The 8,023-nt window shown below is 42.2% G+C and overlaps 1 long non-coding RNA gene across 1 annotated transcript; it reads right to left on the bottom strand.

Moving 5' to 3' along the window:
• Positions 1-646: 646 nt before the first annotated feature.
• Positions 647-3,083, bottom strand: LOC134344767 (uncharacterized). The gene is made up of 3 exons (XR_010017516.1): positions 2,961-3,083; positions 1,399-1,473; positions 647-693 (listed from the first exon to the last, which is right to left on the bottom strand). It is a non-coding gene; the product is annotated as an uncharacterized LOC134344767 (long non-coding RNA).
• Between the last annotated feature and the right edge of the window lie 4,940 nt (positions 3,084-8,023).

Here is an 8,023-nt window from a genome sequence, read left to right as displayed (position 1 = left end):
CCTGTCTGTGAGGAAGTTGAAGATCCAGCTGCAGATCTGAGTGCTAAGGCCCAGATTCCGGAGCTTAGGAATCAGTTTATTTGGCATGATGGTATTAAAGGCAAAGCTGTAGTCAATGAAAAGGAGCCTTATGTATGTGTCTTTATTCTCCAGGTGCTCTAAGGAGGAATGTAGGGCCAGAGAGATGGCATCTGCCGTTGACCTGTTGCTCCGGTAGGCGAATTGCAAAGCGTTGAGGTTGACTGGTAGGCTGTGGTTGATGTGTGCCATAACCAATCGCTTGAAGCACTTCATAGCAATTGATGTCAGAGCCACAGGTTGATAGGTCCATAATATGTGTCATCTGTCACTCAGTACATTACCCTACGGCCTCCAATCCTCCTCTGGCTTTAATCTTCCATGGCCTCTACCTTGAATGATCCACAGTTCCAGACGTCACAACTCCCAATCTTTCTTGCACTTACAGTTGTTCACCTGTCCCTTGATTCATCTGTCCTATTTCACCAATCCCCAGTCCCTTAACTGCAGCCCTTTTGCACTACTTATTGGACGTGAAGGGTCTCGTCCTGAAACGTCGACTCCTTACCCTTTTCCATAGATGCTACCTGACCTGCTGAGTTCCTCCAGCATTTTACATGTTGTTACTTAGATTTCCAGCTTCTGCAGATTTTCTCTTGCTTGTCATCAGACACCCTGCCAATTTGATGGAGAACAAAGAGATAAAATAAGAGCCATTAATTTCTGCATAGCAACACACACAAACTGCTGGAGGAACTCAGCAGGCCAGTCAGCAACCATGGAAAAGAATACAGTTGATGTTTTGGGCCTAATCCCTTTGGTAGGACTGGGGGAATGAATATAACCAGGTATCAGGGCTCCCGGCCTTAAATCAAGCCCTCCTTACCCTTAACAAAACCGCTCAACTCACATACAAGCACATTACCGCCCTCTTCAGACACACATAAAGGCATTCCCCCAGACTCATTCACACCCTCCTACACACAAACATGTAAACATTTCATCCTGCACACAATTACATCAACAACACACAGACATGCGTCTCCTGCGCACAGGAACATTAGCCCCATACAGCAGCACATCCCATACAAGAATGCCATCCTCCTACTTACAACAAAATACAAACTCACCAACCCCACGCAAACACAAATGACGCTTCATTTCGGCTCACTGTCAGTGCATATATAAGCCCACCACCCTCCTACGAAACAGAGCTTACACTTTACATACAATCAAATCACTCACCCCTCAGGGAAGCACTGTGCATTCACAAATAAAAGTTCCTCTATGCATATGCACTCCACTCATCTTGTACACCAGCACATGTTCCTCCTATACACAAACACACCACCCAACCCACAAACCCAGCGTTCTGCTCACCTCATACAGAAGCACGGAGGCGATGAATGGCAACTGACACAAAGTGTTGCAGGAACTCAGCAGGCCAGGCAGCATCTACGGAAAAGAGTACAGTCAATGTTTCGGGCCAAGACCCATCATCGGAGAGAAGAAGGTGAGGAGGCAGAGTTAGAAGGTGTCGGGAAGGGGAGAAAGAAACACAAGGTATTAGGTGAAACCCAGAGGGGTGGCAGGTGAAGTGAAGAGCTGGGAAGTTAATTGGTGAAAGAGATACAGGGCTGGAGAAGGGGCCCTGATAGGAGAGGACAGAAGCCCATGGGAGAAAGGGAAGGGGAGGAGCTCCAGCAAGAGATGATGGGCAGGTTAAGGAGATAAGGTGAGAGAGGGACATGAGAATGGGGAATGGTGAAGAGGGGATCATTAACCAGAAGTTTGAGAAATCGATGTTCATGCCATCAGGCTGGAGGCTACAATGACAGAACATTAGATGCTGCTCCTCCAGCCTAAGTGTGGCCTCATCGTGGCAGTAAAGGAGGTTCCATGACCTGTTTCTGTGCTGTACTTTTCTATGACAAACCCGCTGCACTCGACACAATGGCCCCCTCCAGACACAGACCCAACAGCCCAAACCCCACTCACAGCTGGATGATGTGACTGGGAGTTGGAGGGGTTGTCACTGTCCATGAGTGAGGCTATCTGATTTTGAGTGAGGTGAGTGATTTGGTTATGAGTTGGGAGTCGTATCTGTGTGGATGGCTGATGTGCTGGTGCGTGGGGTGGACAGTGGGATTTTGGAGTGGTGGATGGGGGTGTTCATTTGTGTTTAAGTGCGGGGAGGTGTGTCTGAGTATGGGTGGAGGCATATCAGTGCATGGGGTGGGTGATGTGATTACGTTTTCAGTGGGTGCTGTGCTAGTGTATATTTGGCTGTCGGGAAGCAGAGTGGAGGAGCCAGCGAGTGTAAGAACTAAACTCATTAGTGGAGTTAATTCTGCCATAGCAGGTCATGCAGATCAGATTTTCCAAGCATGCACAGCGTCACACAGCGCTGATGTGAGAACGTCCGTCTCAACAGAACTTGCATGATTCAGCCTTTTCCTAACCAACTAAAACCCACCTTGAGACCTCTGACCTAAAATTGGAAAAAAACTTTCACTGTCATCTTGTTCAACAACTACTTCACCTAGTGTACTAAAGCTAGAATTTTAATTAGGTGTTAATGTCCTGCAGAGGACTTTTAATTTAAACGTTGAATCTTCTGCCTGCTTAATCATTCAGATATAAATAGATCCAACCATGAGTACTCCATTATAGAAAGAATGGGATGACAAGAGAAATAATAGAACGATTCACCAAGATAACATCGAGGAACAGGAAACTGGAGGCAGAGCAGAACTTGGAGAAACTGAGTGATGTAATAAAGTTTATGAAAATATATTAATAAAGTGAATAAGGAATAAAATCTTCTGTGGTGTTAGGTGACCACTGGCTAAATTCAACTGGGTGAATAATTCCACAGGGGACTACCCTCCTCATCCACTTGGGTCCCAGCATATTTCAAACTTTGATATGGTTGAGCTCACCGTGATCTTGTCAGTAAAGCAGTCGAAAGGGCAGCGAGTGGCAGGATGCTCTTCACACCGGGCTTCTCAGCTTCGTGCCTGGGAGGTCTAGCTTCTGAACAGCAACCCCACTCGGGTGATTAGCGTCTCCTATCAGGTGGAAATAGTGGGTGTAGGTAGAAACATAAGTTAATTCACAATTTTCAGTCATTTGTGAGATTTAGGTTCCGGTTCATTTACTTATCACATGTGCATCTAAACACTACAGTGAAATGCACCATTTGTGTTAACAAACGCCACAACCTAAGGATGTAATGGTGTGGTGGCAGCTTGCAAGTGTCTCCACACATTCTGGTGCCAACATAGCATACCCAGAATGTTCAATAGAAACAATACAAATAGCAACAATATACTTACTACTTCATAGATTTGCTGAGTATGCCCACAAGAAATGAATCTCAGGGTTGTATATGGTGACATTTCTGTACTTTGATAATAAAATTTACTTGGACTTTGAACACAACAACAGCAACATAACAAAATAACAATGGCATAACAATAATCACGAGAGTTTCTGCAGCTGCTGGAAATCCAGGGTAACACGCACAAAGTGCTGGAGGCTTCTGATGAAGGGTCTCTGTCCGAAATGTTGACTGTTTATTCCTGTCCATAGATACTGCCTGACCTGCTGAGTCTCTCCAGTATTTTGTATGTGCAGCAGCAAAAGAGCCCCCTTTCCTCTCTCTCTACCATTCACACAGACAGATCTCCAGCCACAGGACCGACCACTTCCAGGCCTCAAGCCTCCAGTGGACGCCTGCATTCACAGGCCCAGGGTCCCGACTTCCTCAACAGTACTTTACAGAGTCTAATAATTTTAATCATTTTAAAGTGTCTGTGATGGTTGAATCATTGAAGAACTATTAAAAGGCCTGAGGATCCAATGCCCAAGTCCTATTCACCACCCAGAGCCTGTGCCAATTTGGATATGGAGGACTGGCTTCTCTGTCCTACACATTCAGAAAATGTCTGTACAAACAGACACAGCAGGTTCCCTTGAGTCAGCTAAAGGCAGGAAGTCATACGAAGCTAAGGCAGGTAAATAGAATAGAGGAATGGACCAGCCACAGTCTAATTCAGTGCAAATGACAACCTGCTGCTTAAAGCTATTTCAGATGCCTATAATTTATGTTGAAAATGATTAGCATTACACAATGTAAATGTCTGATTCTGTATATTGTAAGTAGTAATGTTTTTATTTGTAAAATGTAATTATGTTTCTCAGATAGGATAGGAATCAAGGGTACCTGAACAGCTTTAGCTGCCTGGGTTGCTTGGCTCCAGCCGCAGATTCTGCCAAGCTGACAGCGTGTACACTGACTGTCGGTGGTTTCTCAGAAATTTGAGTGCTTCTGCTCAGGTTTCGAAGAAGTAATTAGACCAGCCAATTACCAATTACCAGGAGACTTTACAAGGATGATTGATCATCAGTTACCAATTTATATATTGTACACATTTTCGTCAGTAAGATATTTTAATTATTTTGAAAGCCTGGTTTTCAGCATTTTTATAATTTACTTTTTCCAGCCTTTTCCACTAAAGCAATGTTTTCAATGAAGTAAATGTTGAATGCTTCAATGAAGTAAGTAAAAGAAAGAAAATTAATCTTTTAGTGGTCACTTTATATGAAGTTAACTCGTTGTCTAAAGTTTAGTAACATCCATTAAATGTTTGCAGTGTTCTAATGATAGGATAAGAACATTGGATAAAGTAGCAAACTATCTTCAAAAAGTATGTAAGGTTCTTTGGAATGTTATATCATGACAAAACCTTGTAAAAGTATCGTGTTGTTCTATCTAAAACTTAAATGACTCATTATCTTAGCTGCTAGAAACGATACAAAACAATTTAACAGCCTACCTTTTTTTGTGGTTTAAAATAACACTGAGAAAATGAATTATACTTTGAGGCAAATAGATCAGCTCACTGAAAGTAATGGATTTTCTTTACACAAAAGCAGGGCATGAGTCAACTCCAACTGCATTCACAAGTAAAATTAAGTTCTCTTTGTTTTCATCTTCTGTAGCAACTCAGTAATAGTTTGGACAACCAAGTGCTGTCATGAGTTATGCAAGCACAGCCTCACCAATGAAATAATGACAAATTCTCAGATTTAATATCAACAAGAACATGATACTTTGAAATCTTTGTAGTTCTATTCACTTTAGATGCCTAAAGGTTCAGATTTACCTTTGAAGATTTGATTGCACCTACTACTATACTGATGTGTCAGTGGTACATTCCCCTTTATCTGTCAGATGTGGAACCAACAGTCAGTCTTTCTGACTTATTCAGGAAGCACATAGAATAGACTGAGGCATTCTGCCCAGTCAGTTTGGCACATATATTCTACACGAGCCTCCTTCCTACATACTCTATTTAATTTTATTATCTACTATTTTTTGTTTTGAGGAAGTAACTAAGAAGACTGATGAAAGCAGGGTGGTAGACGTCTATATGGACTTTAGTAAGACATTTGACACCCTCACAAAATAAGCTGGCTCAGAAGGTTATGGCACATTGAGATGCAGGACAGGCTGGGTAAAGATAGCTTTGTGATAGGAGGTAGAGGGTGATGGTGGAAGGTTGCTCTTCTGGTTGGAAGTCTGTGACTATTGGTGTAACTCAGCAAAGAGTGCCCAGACCGCTGTTAGATATTAATGAATTGGGTGTCAATTTATATGGTATGGTAAGTTAGCTTGCAGAGGACATGAAAATTGGTAGCAACACACACAAATTGCTGGAGGAGCTCGGTAGGTCAGGCAGCATTCACGAAAGGACTTCCAACATCTGTGGAAGCTCTTGCACACATGAAAATTAATGGATATTGAGGAAGCTTGTGTAAGGCTGCAGCAGGATATAGATCAGATTGAAAGTTGGCAGCCAGAATTTAGGACTGACAATTGCAAGCTAATACACTTTAGAAAGTCAAAATAGAGCGTACACAGTAAATGGTAGAGCACTAACGAATGCTGATGAATATAGTAACACTGGGGTTCAAACCCCTTTTTCCCTAGAAGGGGTTACGCAGGTAGGTGTGGGTGGTGGAAGAATGCATATACCTTGCTTGCCTTCATAGGTTGGAACATAGAATGTAAAAGTTATTTTGCAAATTTTTAAAACACTGGTTAAAGCACACTTACAGTATCAAAAGCAGTATTGCTTGTCACACTTTAGGAAGGATGCAATTGTGCTGGAGAGAATGCTGAGGATATTGACCAGGGTGTTGCCTGAATTGGAGGGTATTATTATGGGGAGAGAACAGATATGCTGGGCTTGTTTTCCCTGAAGAGAAGGAGGCTGAAGCTGACTTCATAGAGGTAGATCGGTTTATATTGTCACATGTATTGCGGTACAGTGAAAAGCATATTTTTTATACCGTCCATACAGATCATTTTATTACAACAGTGCATTGAGGTGGTACGAGATAAAGCTGTAACAGAATGCAGAATAAAGTGTTAGGGTTACAAAGGAAGTGCAGTGCAAGTAGACAATAAGGAGCAAGGCCATCTCATGAGGTAGACTGTGAGGTCAAGAGTACATCTTATCATACTAGGGGACCACTGAATAGACTTATAACTGCAGGCTAGAAGTTGTCCTTGAGCATTTATATTGAATTAAAAGAAGTGTAGATAGATAGTCAGAATCATTTTTCCCATTGCAGTGGTATCAAAATCAAGAAGCCATAAGTTTAAGGTGAAAGGAAGATACTTTAGAAGATCTGAAGGGTAAGTTTTTATACATAGAGAGAGGCCGATACCTAGAACACATTACCAGAAGAGGTGGTGGAGTCAGACACAATTAGTACATTTGAAAGACAGTGAGACGCTGTTTGAATATGCGAGGCACAGCAGAATAATGTGATTGAGTGTAGGTGGTAAAATATGACCAGCATGAGTGTGACAGGCTGAAGGGCCTGTTCCTATCCTGAACAACACTATTACTCTAAGATTCTTTTCAACCAGTGGTAACCTGATAATATAACACATTGAACGTTATCCTCAGGGTGTTGCAGAATGCTCGGTTACTTGTTTCAGAACATACACAATTCCACTGTTAGAGCCACAGAGAAAGAAACGAGCCCAGGACTATGTGAGATTGGTATACTTTGGTATTGCTGACAAACCAGTTATGTTCCACACTAACAGTTGGAAAAGAACAAACGTGATGGTTTATTAATGCTTATAAATCCTTAATTAGAAGAAAAATAAAAATTAAACAGGCTGTGGGGTAACATGTGTGCTACATGTTTAACTGCCAACATAAATGGGAATCCAATACAGTTGCATAAGCATACTATACAGAAAATAATCAGCACCTGTGGGAGTGAGGCTTATTACTTATTAAACTGGGAACATGTACACGGGCGCTCTGGGGATAAGTTAATTATTTTGCATCTTTCTTCACCAGGGAAGAGCAAGCTTCCAGACAAATAAGGTGGAGGTAGCTGAGACATTGGATACTTTAAAAATTGTATCATGGTAATCTTTGAAAAGTTGGCTAGACTTAAAGTAGGTAAGTTGCTGTGATTCAATGGGATGCATCTTAGGATTCTGAGGGATGTTCACGAAGAAATCACAGAAATCACTACAACCGAGGCCACGCAGCTTCCCCTGCTGTCCGCCCCCAGCACTCACCAATAAACTGGACTTGCAGCATTCCACACCACTAATGTCCAACAGGGTCTTGTGATCACAAGAAAAGTGACTAAGATGATCACTTGCTGTTAGACTGTACACCGATGCCACTTTGTCCAGGCGGGATCAGGGTCTGCGCCAAGTACAGCTATCAGTTTCTCTGCCAATAAGCAACTTGCTGATGGGGTAGACATATTGTTCTTAAAGTTCTTAATGTTCAGCAGGGTCTTGTGATTGTAAAAATTTGGTTAAAAAAACAATATCACCTTTGGTTGACCTTATAAATGCCATTGCGTCTGAACGCTCCACCATCTTACTGGATGTCAAAAAAAAATGCTTATAAGATCATGGGCAACAACAGGAGATAGAGAGATGCTCTGGTAGAGA

Source organism: Mobula hypostoma, chromosome 4, assembly GCF_963921235.1.
Source record: "Mobula hypostoma chromosome 4, sMobHyp1.1, whole genome shotgun sequence".
Classification (NCBI taxonomy): Eukaryota; Metazoa; Chordata; class Chondrichthyes; order Myliobatiformes; family Myliobatidae; genus Mobula; species Mobula hypostoma.
Note: the sequence above shows the minus strand (reverse complement) of the source record. Positions and strands in the feature narration are given on the sequence as shown.